The sequence below is a fragment of the Geotrypetes seraphini genome, chromosome 1 (genome assembly GCF_902459505.1).
Source record: "Geotrypetes seraphini chromosome 1, aGeoSer1.1, whole genome shotgun sequence".
Lineage (NCBI taxonomy): Eukaryota > Metazoa > Chordata > Amphibia > Gymnophiona > Dermophiidae > Geotrypetes > Geotrypetes seraphini.
The window spans coordinates 354146135-354159308 of record NC_047084.1 but is presented as its reverse complement, the minus strand read 5'-3'; the positions used below and the strand labels follow the sequence as shown (position 1 = coordinate 354159308).

The window sequence follows — 13174 nt, the reverse complement described above, 5'->3', positions numbered from 1 at the left end:
GTTTTTTCAGAGTTCTAATGATGGAATTCTGGGCTACCTGCAGAGAGCTCAACACAGTTTGAGGCATACCCAACAATGCTATGTTACAATAGTCCATAGTTGACAGCATTATTGTTTGCAAGATGGTTTTGTAATTGTTCCAAGGCAAATAGCGATATAGCATGTTCAAAAGATGGAACTTAAAATAGCATTTACACTTTTCTGATAAGGTATGGCACATGTTGCCTAAAAGACAGCTAAGAATCAAGAATTATCCCTAAGTACCGAAATCCTAAGGACCACGGAATTACTGAATCAAGGATCTGAACCAATGGTAGCGACTCTGACTGTGAAGCTATTATAGAATCGGAGCCTGAGAGCCCATTTTTCAGCCAAAAGTTGAGCACTGGTATTTATGCTAGCTAAAACAGCGACTGGTGTAAATGCTAGTACTCTGGGCATTTTGGTGCAAAAATGGGACTATGCTGCAACTTTGTGTAATGCCCCTGACACATCCCTTCCCCAGTTGCCAAGCCTTATAGAATAAATTGTCCCGCATAAAAATTTGCTGTACCTCCTTTTAATTCAAGAAACTCTTTGATTCACATATCATACATTAGTGCTTGATTATAGAACGCTATGGGGCTCATAATCGAAAGAGAAAAACATCCAAAAACCGGCTTAAGTCGGCACTTGGACGAACATTGTCAAAATACGTCCAAGTGCTGATAATGAAAACGGGTTTTGGGCGTATTTCTAAACGACCTAGGCCTTCATAGTGCCGCTGAATGACCAAAGCTAAACGGGGCGTTTCAGGAGGAGTGTCGAGGGTGGGAGTTGGGCACCTTTAAAATTCAGCCTCCATACCATCATCACCTGGCAGCCTGGCAGAGGAAAGCCTAGTCGTCCAGCACAGAGGTGGCTTAAGCCGTCTTGGGGGTGGGTTAGGGACCCATGGAGAGGAGGACCCATGCCCATAAGCCCCTGTAATGACTGCACTGATACTTAAACATGTGCACTCCCTTATACACCTCCCAAACCCTTTTGTACTGCCATATAAGTGGCTCCTGCAGCCATAAGGGTTATTGGGGTAGTAGATAAGTGGGTCTAGGGGATTCTGGAGGTGGTTTGGGGGGCTCACCATGACCTATAAGGGAGCTGTAGTGAGATGATGACATGGCACCCTTTTTGTGAAGTTCACAGCAGTGCCCTGTAAGGTACCCCACTATTTAGGTGCCATGTCTGGGTGTTCAGTCCATCACTTTGCAGACGCCTCCCACGTCCAACAGGGCTTGTTCTAGGTGTTTTGACTTAGACAAAAAATTGGACGACAGTGTGGTATAAAGATGGACGATTTAGCGACTTGGATGATCAGATCGGCAGGACGTATAGTTAGACGAGTTTTGAAACAAAAAAAGCTTTTGGTCGTATTTTTCGAAAATGTGTCCTAGGCTGTTTTTTTTACTTTGGACAACTTGCGACTTAGACGAAAACGAACTTAGACATCCCTTTTAATTATGCCCCTCTCTATGTTTAGAGACCTAGAGGCTAGTTGGGGATACTACCCTGGTTTTGAGCCTCAACATCCAGTCATCGCATATACCAATCATTCATTGCTTTATATTCTAGAATGGAGTTCCTGTGTGAAAGACTTATCTTAAAGTGATTTCTGGGCCTCACTAGCCTCTAGGTCTCTATGTATGATATGTGAATCAGAGTTTCTTGAATTGAAAAGGGGTGCAGCAAATTTTTATGCTGGGCAATTTATATTACTTTTCCCTTTCATCTGTTTTGAGAATACAGTTGCATATGCAGTTGGCATATTTTTGATGTCTTATAGCACAGTTCTTCAACCGCCGGTCCGCGGACCGGTGCCGGTCCGCAAACAAAATCTTGCCGGTCCGCAAAGGATTCGGTCCCCACCGCAACGAAAAGCCGGCGTCAGCTGACTTGCAACTTCCTGTTGCAGTCGTTGTGCCGGGACTCCTGCCTTCGCCGGGACTCCTGCCTTGTCTCCGCACCTGCAGACCAGCAGCGGCAGCTCTGTATGCTTTTAACTTTGGCACAGAGCTGCCCCTAATCAATAGTTTAGCGCGGTTTCATGAAGCAGCCTCGGGGCCTTTGCTAGGCCGGCCCACATCGCATCATCGAAGTGGGCCAGCCTAGCAAAGGCCCCGAGGCTGCCTCATGAAACCGCGCTAAACTAATGATTAGGGACAGCTCTGTGCCGAAGTTAAAAGTACACAGAGCTGCCGCTGGTGGTCTGGACTCTTGGGCCGCTGAAGGAGGGCAAAGAGCAGCTGTCCTGGAGGTTTCCCTTCCTCTCGCCTTTGCAGGTCCCTTTTTTTTTCCTTCAAACGGCAACGGGCCCCAGCATCGACATCAATCAAGTAAGTTCCACTGTTCCTTGCAAGCGGTTCTGCTCGGCCAAAGCTTCCCCTCTGACATGAGCCACCCTCAGGGGAAAGAAAGTGACCCACAAAGGTGAGGGGAAGGGGGGCAGATGATGGAAGTTGGGGGGGGGGAGAGAGAGAGAGAGAAGGGGCAGATGATGGAATGGAGGAGATGAGAGAGAGAGAAGGGGACAGATGATGGAAGTGAGAAGAAGGGAGAGAGAGCAGAAGGCAGATGGATGTCAGTTGAGAGGGGAGAGCAGATGCTGAATGGAAGTGGGGAAAGAACACATACTGGATGGAAGGAGGAGATAAATAAAGGGGGAAGAAAATAGTAAGATAATGGAGGGGTGAGGGCAAGGGGTGACAAGCTGTGCATAGACACAGTGAAAAGAGGGAAACGGGACTAAATAGTAAGAAAGAATATAATTTAGATGGAGGCAGAAAATAGAGAAGGAAGACCAGAGAAGAAAAGGGAAGAGAGAGCAGATAATGATATCAGATCTGAGTGGAGGAAATGAGAAGAGAGATATGCTAAAAACCACAGGGGGGAGGGAAGGATAGAGATGCCAGACCATGGGGGGGGGGGCAGGAGGAGAGATGGCAGGGAAAGACAGACAGTGAATGGAAGGGGCAGATGCTGGACTGAAGAGACAGAGAAGGTTATCATGCTGCTGTACCGGGCCATGGTACGCCCTCACCTGGAGTACTGCGTCCAGCACTGGTCACCGTACATGAAGAAGGACACTGTACTACTCTAAAAGGTCCAGAGAGAAGCGACTAAAATGGTTAAGGGGCTGGAGGAGTTGCCGTACAGCGAAAGATTAGAGAAACTGGGCCTCTTCTCCCTTGAGCAGAGGAGATTGAGAGGGGACATGATAGAAACATTCAAGGTACTGAAGGGAATAGACTTAGTAGCTAAGGACAGGTTGTTCACCCTCTGCAAGGCAGGGAGAACGAGAGGGCACTCTCTAAAGTTGAAAGGGGATAGATTCCGTACAAACGTAAGGAAGTTCTGTGGTAGAAAGCTGGAACGCTCTTCCAGAGGCTGTTATAGGGGAAAACACCCTCCAAGGATTCAAGACAAAGTTAGACAAGTTCTTGCTGAACAAGAACGTGCGCTGGTAGGGCTAGTCTCCATTAGGGTGCTGGTCTTAGACCAGAGGGCTGCCTGCCGCGTGAGCGGACTGCTGGTCATGATGGACCTCTGGTCTGACCCAGCAGTGGCAATTCTTATGTTCTTATGTTCTTAGGGCAGACACTGGCTGGAAGAGAGTGAAAAGGCAATGAAAGCAGAAACCAGAGACGACAAAAGGTAGAAAAAAATAATTTTATTTCTATCTTGTGATTCAAATATATCAGATTTGAAATATGTATCTTGCTAGACATAATTGGGGAGTGCAAAGCCCAGGCAGTGCTTCTTTAGCTTCCAGCTGGCTTAGGGCTCTCTCTGACCAGGGGGCAGTTGCCCTAGTTCCACTCCCCTAACACCATTCCTGTCATGTGTGACTGTGGTATTCTGTTACTTGATATTTGTGTAGCATTCTGTAATAATTTGGCTTATTCAGTTTTCTTGATAGTAGAAGGGATATATGTGAAGGGGAGGGGAGACAGGGGTTTTGTTGATCTTTGCCCTGTATTATTTGTATTTATAAAATGACAATTGTATAGAATATTGTTTCTTTTTATACTTTAATAAAATATGTTCAATATAAAATTATAACTATTTGAGGCTTGTGCGGATGGGATCAGATGGTTTGTGGGACCGAGCTCGCGGGGACGGGGCGGCGATGGTTTTTTAAAAAAATTTCAGTCTTAGTAGTTTTCCGGTCCACAAAATAATTATTTTATTTCCGCCGGTCCATAGGTGTAAAAAGGTTGAAGAACACTGTCTTATAGAATCAAAATAGAAGATCTTCCCTCCCTAGCGGCGCTGTAAAGTAGGAAAGAGAGGCGATGGACTGTAATAAATGACCAAATAATAAAAGAACTAACCAGCACCATTTTTTTTTTTTCAATCTGCCTTGGAAAAACTGCCCATGAACACGGACTGCCCAGGGAGGGGGGGGTGTTTGGACTTTTACAGTTTGTCCTGCAGTGTATAGTTCCTGATGAAGGGGGTCACTACCTTTGAAACGGAGCCCTGTAGGACTGTTTACTTTCTACACGCAGCTTATGGAATTTCAGGGTGGGATTTGCTTTTCAGCGTTCTCTCCCACTGCACCCAGCAGATAAGCACAGTGTCTTTTTGCCATTCCGGCACAGGCGTTATCGCAGATTTCGGTTGCTGATTCCCTGCTCTTTAAAGGAGTGGGGCAATAGACTGTTATGTAGCACGTTTTTGTTGTGCACTGTTATACACAATTAGGGCAATTAGGGATGTTACACAGTGGATACCCTTTTGGGTCATTATTGTGGCAGCGTGCCTAGGGGCTGGTGTCCCCAGGGCTGCTGTGTTGACTTAGGACCTGCCCTTTTCTTATATTATTTGGTCATTTGTTACAGTCTGTCGCCCCCTCTTTCCTCCTTTATGGCGCTAGGGAGGGAAGATCTTCTATTTTGATTATCTTGCTCTCTTTCCTTTTTTGTTTTTAAGAGAATTATATCACGCCTTATAGAATAACATGCATCTAGATGTGTGTACAAATTTTAATGGGTGCCAATTGATTGTTAGGACCTGGATATTGATGTGAAAATTTTTTAAAAAGGCACCAAAAATGAGCAGTAATGGAATAGAGTTTCATGCTTCCTGTGATCTGTGCCGTGTTTGCCGCACTGGGAATCGGTACCGTGGCTTTGTAAAAACTCTGAGGGGCACTTTTATGACAGTACAGTAAAACCTGGGCTTAGCGTGTTCTATTGCAGGATGTTCCCTCTTTAAGCCTAGATTTACTGCGGCATTTTTGTGGGACTTTTGTTGTTGTTTTTGCAGGTCATGCGCTAATGTTCCCATCAGCATGTGGTACCTGCAAAGAATTAATGCAGGAACACTTAACCACCTCCTATTTTAGAAACACGAAGGGAGGAAATCATCAAAGGGCGATAAGCACATGCTAACTGCTAAAAACGCCCATAGAATATAATGGGTGTCTTTAGCGGTTAGTGCACGCTAACGCAATAGCATGCACTAATGCTCTTATCGCCTTTTGATGAATCCCCCTTTAAGTGCTCCTTCGTTAACCCTTCATTATACAGTTAGGCCCAGACTCTCAAAATGGCGCCATTCAGAAGGCACCAGTAGGTGCCCGAACAGCACCTAAGTTAAGTGTTTTTTAATTGGCGATACGATGTGGTAATTGACCATTTCATTAAAACTCAATTAAAATCTAATTTGGGGAAAAAATTAGGCACCGCAAGGCGCCTGAATCGCATCTACGCAGATGCTTATCAGCTCTGAACATCAAAAGAGGCGTTATGGGTGGGCACCACTAAGCTTGATTCTATGTCGAAGATAAGCACCGGTAATATAGGTCTATAAAATCCTGGCTTACATTTCTGGTGCCTATCTTCGATGCAGAACGTGCGTCTCAAAATGGTGCCATAATTTGAGTGACTTGCAACCTTTCTCGTTTTTTCAGGCACCGTTTTGAGAATCTGGGTCTTAGTGTGTGCTAATCAGAACACACTAGCTGGATAATGTGGGAACGCCCACTAGCCACCCATTTCACATCCCCTCCTAAAAGGGTTTTTAAAAAAAATAGGAAATGTGGGTTACCATGCACAACCAAAATACTGTAAAATGCTTTAATGCGTTCTGTGGTAGCCTGTTAGCATGCACCAACTATATCTTAAGAGCTTAATGCCTTTTAGTGAAAGGGTTCCAAAAGATTTGAAATATATTTACATGTCCTGAAGTTCTAAAGTATATTAATTTATATATATATAATAGTCTGAAACCAGATAAATATGTGAAGACTGAAAACTTATTTTTCCCCTGTAGGAAATTCATTAGCAATTATGGAAATGTCATACCACCTTTTTTAGTACATATGACTCGACAAATTTCATTATGCTAATAACCCTGGAACACTGCATGGAATTACTGAATGTCTCAATATGAAATGAACCTATTTCAGTCAGGTATTTGGCTTTAAGTGACACAAAACTATTTTACTTGATCAGTTGCTTATTATGTTCCCCAAGATCATAAAGCACATTCTAAATTTCCTTGTAAAATGCATATTTTTATTTAATACTTTATCAGGGAGTTAGTTATGAGGGTATGATATGTGAAGCAAAGAAGCTTGCACAAAGAGCAATTTTATTCCTTAATGATCCTCTAGAGACGCTCTACTTGTGAATAATCTAGTTACCAGTAATTATTTCTCATATTTCCTCACTGGATTTATTTTTGGCATATCAGCTAGATATGTATGGTGTGATGTAATAGCTGAAGGCCGAAGGCCAGATCTTAAGCAAAGTGGTCCGGCTACATTATGCTGGATTGCATTTCTTATGCAGGTACGTTAGATAGATTGTGAGCCCACCGGGACAGATAGGGAAAATGCTTGAGTACCTGATTGTTAAACCGCTTAGATAACCTTGATAGGCGGTATATAAAAACCTAATAAACTTGAAACTTGAAAACTTGAAACTTGACCTATTTGGCATGTTTGCTCGAGTATTAATTCTTGGCTTATCCGTTGCTAAGACTTTTTTTTTTTTTTTTTTTTTACCTTTATAGCTATGGTTTGTTGCAAGTTTTCACAGTGTCACTTTTCTTCTTCTCTTGCCTCCTCCCCATTCCATTTTTTTTTTTTTTTTTTTTAAATGACCAAGCTAATGGCACAAGCTTTAAATCAATAAAGCCTGTCCAAGTGTTTGATATTCAATGGCAGAAACATTTTACCTGTGCTGTGCAATGTCTGAAGATTACTGCTTTGTGCCCAAGGGTGGACCAAAGTCTGGGATAACTTGGCTACGAGTGGCACACCCAGAGTCTATCAATTAGGTCACAGGCGAAATACCTGCAATTGTTATTTGACACAGACTGGAACCACGTTTCCAGCACTTCTACTCTTTAGGCTTAAGGTATTTAAAAATAAAACCATGAAAGGCTGGTTAGTCTGGCTCCAGAAAGCAACAATTCACTCTTAGAGGTTCCTTACATAAGACATCTACTTTTATTAGCAGAATAAGACTTAGCTACAGTTTTGTGGTGGGGTTTTTTTTAAAAAATACGGAACATACAGTATGATCTTTCAGCCAAACTAATGATTTGCTTTACAGAGCAAAAGCAAATTAAGAGGTCGTTTTCCTTATTAACACAAAATGGGCTGGATTCAGTAAATAGTGGTCAAAATTATGTCATTCAATTATCACAGCTCTAAATGTATAAATAATTGTGTAATGTGCTCAGACCCTTCAACCAAAACTGTTCAGTGATTACACTAAACTATGATTGCCGATGGGACTACCTTCGCCTTTACTGTCCCATTACCTCCTGCTGTTACCATAATATATTGTTGTAAAATTAATAAAGAATAAAGGTAACTTATCTGAAATCTTGAACAGGAGGCTTCTTGATAGATGTGACGGCAGCCATAGACTGAAGATATTAAGGTGCTAGTGCTCTAAAGTGCTCATTAATAAAAACAGCTGAAAGCCATTTTGAGAAACCAGGCCCCCTGACTCAAGTTTCGCACTCTTCCTCAGGAGGGGTCACATCACTTGGCTAATTCAAACCCAGAGGGCAGCAAGACCATTAAGAGCCATGCTAAGTGCCAATTCCACAAAGCTTAGCAGGGTTTAAAAAAGGTTTGGCTAATTTCCTAAAAGAGACGTCCATAGGCCATTATTGAGATGGCTTGGGGACATCCACTGCTTATTCCTAGGATAAGCAGCACAAAATCTGTTTTACTACTTGGGATCTAGCTACGTACTTGGGAGGACCTGGGTTGGCCACTGTTGGAAACGGGATGCTGGGCTTGATGGATCTTCGGTCTGTCCCAGTATGGCAATTCTTATGTTCTTAAAAATTGCTTAGCACTAAAAACCTTTACAGAATAGCATTTAGAGCCATCCTATGCTTGACTTTGGATGCAAGGACTTATGCCTGCTGAAACCTGGTGTAAATCCTCATGCCCAACCGATGGAAGTTGGGCACAGAAATGCAAGTATTCTATAACATGGCACTTAATTTCTGGGAATGCCCCTGTCCCGCCCTTCCCTCTCCCAAGGTCTTGCTCTTTTGAGTTGCACACTATGAAATTTAAGTGCTCATGTTATAAAAAAAGGTAGATGTGCGCGGAACTCATAATTAGTGCCAATTATTGGCACTAATTCCAATATTTGGCACTAAGTCCAATAATTGGCGCCTAATTGACTAATTGGTTAATGTGTGCTTAAGGGATCCGCACCCAAATGGGATGTAACTGCTGCATTTGTTGTTTTAAAGTACGGTTTCATTGTGAATGAGCTTAGTGTTAGGATACTGGGCTTGATGGACTTTCGGTCCATCCCCCAACATATTACAGTACTAGTACTATTATTTAACACTTCTATAGTGCTGAAGGGCATTCGCAGTGCTGTACATTTTGACATTAACTAGTGCAAGTTCCTTCATTGTGCCAGGACGGGTTAATGATTGTGTCGACACTCAAAATCAGTTTAGAATGTTGGCAACTCTGTAGGGTCTCGTGTCTATATGTAGTAGTGAAGCTCATTAGAAACCCATTTGCAGCCCATAAATCCCTTAGAGTAGGGTTACCAGACATCCAGGAAAATCCAGACATGTCCTTTTTTTTTTTTTTTTAGAAGACTGTCCGGGTGCCTGGAGGGATTTCCAAAACCCAGCAGTTTGTCTGGATTTTGGGAAGTCCCTGACCTGAGGGCCGTTTCTGGAGGGCGCCTGCGCATATGTCGATGTGATGTCGTACGCATGCATGTCTCATCGTCGCGTCGACATTCGCGCATGCACAGATGCAGTCCTGAGCTTGGGGGAGGTTTGTGTGGAGGTGAGGTGATTGTGGAACTGGAGGCGGAACAGGGTGGGGACGAGGTGTCTTTTTTTTTTTTTTTTTTTTTCCATAGAGGAAATATGGCAACCCTACTTTAGAGGACTCACTAATGATTGAAATTTGCTGTAAATATCACAGATTGTTAATCCAGATATTTTCTTGCTATGTTTTACATGTTGTTTTGTCTGGTGGCACTTCTCCTATTCTATTCTATAGGGGAAAGGGATTGGGACTTGTATATCACCTTTTTGTAGTTTTACAACCACACTCAAAGTAGTTAAGCATTTTCCCTATCTATCTTGGTGAGCTCACAATCTAATGTACTCGGGGCAGTGGATTAAGCGACTTGCACAGGGTCATAGGGAGCAGGAGCAACGTGGGGTTTGAACTCATAACCTCAGGGTGCTGAGGCTTTAGCTCTAATCACTACACCACACTCCTATATATCATTTATAGCCCACTCTAATCTCAAATAAGATTTTAGGCAGATAATATTTAAATAAGATACATCTAGGCAGATAACAATATTTAAAAATAATTCATCAAAGATCTCACTTATCATAGTGCCTACAAACATACTGGAATCTGATTACAGAGGCTTTGGGATGTGGGTGAAAGAGCATGGCTAAGCTTGGCTCTGGACCAAATGTCATGTGGTAGCTGAGCTCATGAATTCAGGCGTGCTCATTAAGAGACGTGAGAGTCATTGCTTCCCTCCTGAATTATCTACATTCTGCTTTAGACTGTAGTGATGCTGCATTTGCGATATCCCTTGATTTAACTGCAGTCTTTGACCTTGTTCACCAGTCTCTCCTGCTTTCCAGACTCTCAGCCATAGGTGTGGTCTACAGGTGGTTCACCTCTTTTTCTTTCTGTTTGGATTTTTACTGTGTCACTGTCCTCTTCCACTTCTGCCTCACTCCCATTAGTGTGTGCGGTGTTCCCCTAGGGCTCAGTTTTGTCACCTCTTCTCTTTAATATATTCCTTAGTCCTCTTACTGTGCTGATCCAAGAGAGATCTATTAGTGTAGTGGTCTCAAACTCAAACCCTTTGCAGGGCCACATTTTGGATTTGTAGGTACTTGGAGGGCCTCAGAAAAAAAATAGTTAATGTCTTATTAAAGAAATGACAATTTTGCATGAGGTAAAACTCTTTATAGTTTATAAATATTTCCTTTTAGCTAAGCTAATAATAATATTGTCATTTATAGCTAAAGAGACATATATCAAGAAACTGTTTTATTTTACTTTTGTGATTATGATAAACATACCTAACGGGCTGCAAGTTTGAGACTACTGTATTAGTGCATATTTCTATGCTGTCAATATTTTTTCGGTCTCTACTTAAGATCCTTATAAGAACATAAGAATTGCCATACTAAGACGGATCAAAGGTCCATCAAGTTCAGTATCCTGTTTCCAACAGTGGCCAACCCAGGTCCCAAGTACCGAGCTAGATCCCAAGTAGTAAAACAGATTCTATGCTGCTTATCCTAGGAATAAGCAGTGGATTTCACCAAGCTATCTCCATCATGGCCTATGGACTTCTTCAAACCTTTTTTAAACCCTGCTAAGCTGATATCAGCATGTTCTCCAGCAACAAATTCCAGAGTTTAATTTCACCTTGTGTGAATAAATATTTTCTCTGGTTTATTTTAAATCTGCTACTTAGTAGCTTCAACGCATGCCCCCTAGTCCTAGTATTTTTGGAACAAGTATGTTTGTTTATTTGTATTTACTGTATATACTGCTCTTCGATTATAACATCAGTGCGGTGTACATCTACCCTTTCCACTCTAAGTATTTTATGAGCCATCTCTTCTCCCAGCTGAAGAGAGACACTTTAGCCTTTCCTCATAGGGAAGTTGTCCCATCCCTTTCATCATTTTTCTCACCCTTCTCTGTACCTTTTCTAATTCAGCTTTATCTTTATTGAGATATGAGAACCAGAATTGCACACAGTATTTGAAGTGTGGCCGTATCATAGAGCGATCTTTATTTTCCATTCTTTGACTTACTTGATTTTCAATCTTGTTTTGACTCGAACATCTGGTTGTCTTCTCATCTTCTTCTTAACCCTTTGAAATCTGTGGCTTTATGGATCACTGGTCAGCCCCTGCATCTGTGTCATACTCCAGCATTACATCATACCCCCAAAACCCTGATGGATTCCTTCAAGTACCTTAGGTAATCTTTAACTCTCAGCTGTCCCTCAACCTCCCAATGACCTCAATAGTTAGGTATAGGGTTCTGGCTCTATGCTATATCTGATCAATTTGTGGTTATATCTTGTTGAAACCACATGGGCAACCCTTCTATATTTTCTCATAGCATCCTGGTAAAACCTCTTAACATCATTTATGCTGGGGTTTCCTCTTGTCTCCTGAAAAGGCTAGTCTGTTAAAAATACTTCAGTTAGGCTCCTCACGCATACCTGACATGACCACATTATTCCTCGTGTGCTCAAAACTACTTGTACATCACTTACACTGTAGAATTCAAAACAAAAGATTAACACTATTCCATGAAATTTTGCACTCAAGTGTTTTCTCTTACTTATCCTCCCTGATTTCCCCATACATACTGCCCCAGTTTATGCATTCCTCCTCTGAATTCCACCTTTCCATTCCTCCCATGTATTGCTCTTGTCTCAAATTCATATGGCTGCATTGCCCCCTTCTTATGGAGTGTTCTTCCTCCCCCTTCATTGAGCAGTACAGTACTTCCTGAAATAAAGAGCCTCTTTGAAAGTTTACATTTTCACTCAGCTTTCTGTGGATTGGCGGTGGGGTAGACCTCTCAGAGGATAGTGTTGACAAGCTCTCCCCTCCATACTCTTAGCTACTCTACTTTTTTTTTTTTAATTTTCTTTCTTGTCAGTGAGTTGTAGTTCCACTTCACTATGGCCAAGCTACTTTTAGATTAACTACTTTGATATCCCTCATTGAAAGGCAATATGTCAAGCTGAGGTAACCTTTTTTTTCCTCCTAAAAAGGGGGGGAAAAGGTTAACTGGAATATAAACTGAGGGTTCATATTCAAGTGCCCTGCCAGGCTCTGCACCCTGCCCCCTCTCCCTCTTTCCCCGATGCAGGCCTGTCTTGGTTCTGCCGTAAGTCCTGGTGGTCCAGTGGTGAGCTGGGACAGGAGGGATCCCTCCCTCCTCCTGTCATGGCCGATTCTGAAACATAGCACCTCCCAGGCCTCTAAAAAGCCTACCTTGAAAGCCCTGGTGAACTGGGACAGGAGCAATCTTTCTACACTCCTGCCCCGTGCAGAGCCACTAACTAAAATGGCTGCTGTGAGTTCTTGCAGCAACCTTGCGAGACCACAGGAACTTGCAAAGTTGCTGCAAGAACTCACAGCAGCCATTTTACTCGTAGATAGTGGCTCTGCAAGGGGCAGGAGTGTAGGAAGATCGCTTCTGTCCCGATTCCGGGGCTTTCAAGGTAGGTTTTCTGGAGGTCTGGGAGGCAGGAGGGAGTTATGATGTTTCAGAATCAGCCAGGACAGGAGGGGAGGGATGTCTCCTGTCCTGGCTCACTGCTGGACCACCAGGGCTTATGGCAGGCCTAGAAAAGGCCTGTAACAAGTCTAGAAGGAGGGCAGGTAGGCACTGACTCAAATATAAACTTCTTATTTATATATATATGGTGGTCCAGCAGTGAGCCAGGACAGGAGAAATCCCTCCCCTCCTGTCCTGGCTGATTCAGAAACATCATAAGAGGTTTATATTTGAATCAGTGCCTACCTGCCCTCCTCCTATATATATATATATATATATATATATATATATATATATATATATATTTTTTTTTTTTTTTTTTTTTTTTTGCTCCCAAAT

At 42.6% G+C, this 13174-nt stretch overlaps 1 protein-coding gene across 1 annotated transcript in view; it reads left to right on the top strand.

Annotated features, from left to right (window-relative positions):
* The window catches only part of EREG (epiregulin), a 52222-nt gene that overhangs the window by 20832 nt on the left and 18216 nt on the right, over positions 1-13174 (top strand). The window lies entirely within an intron of this gene.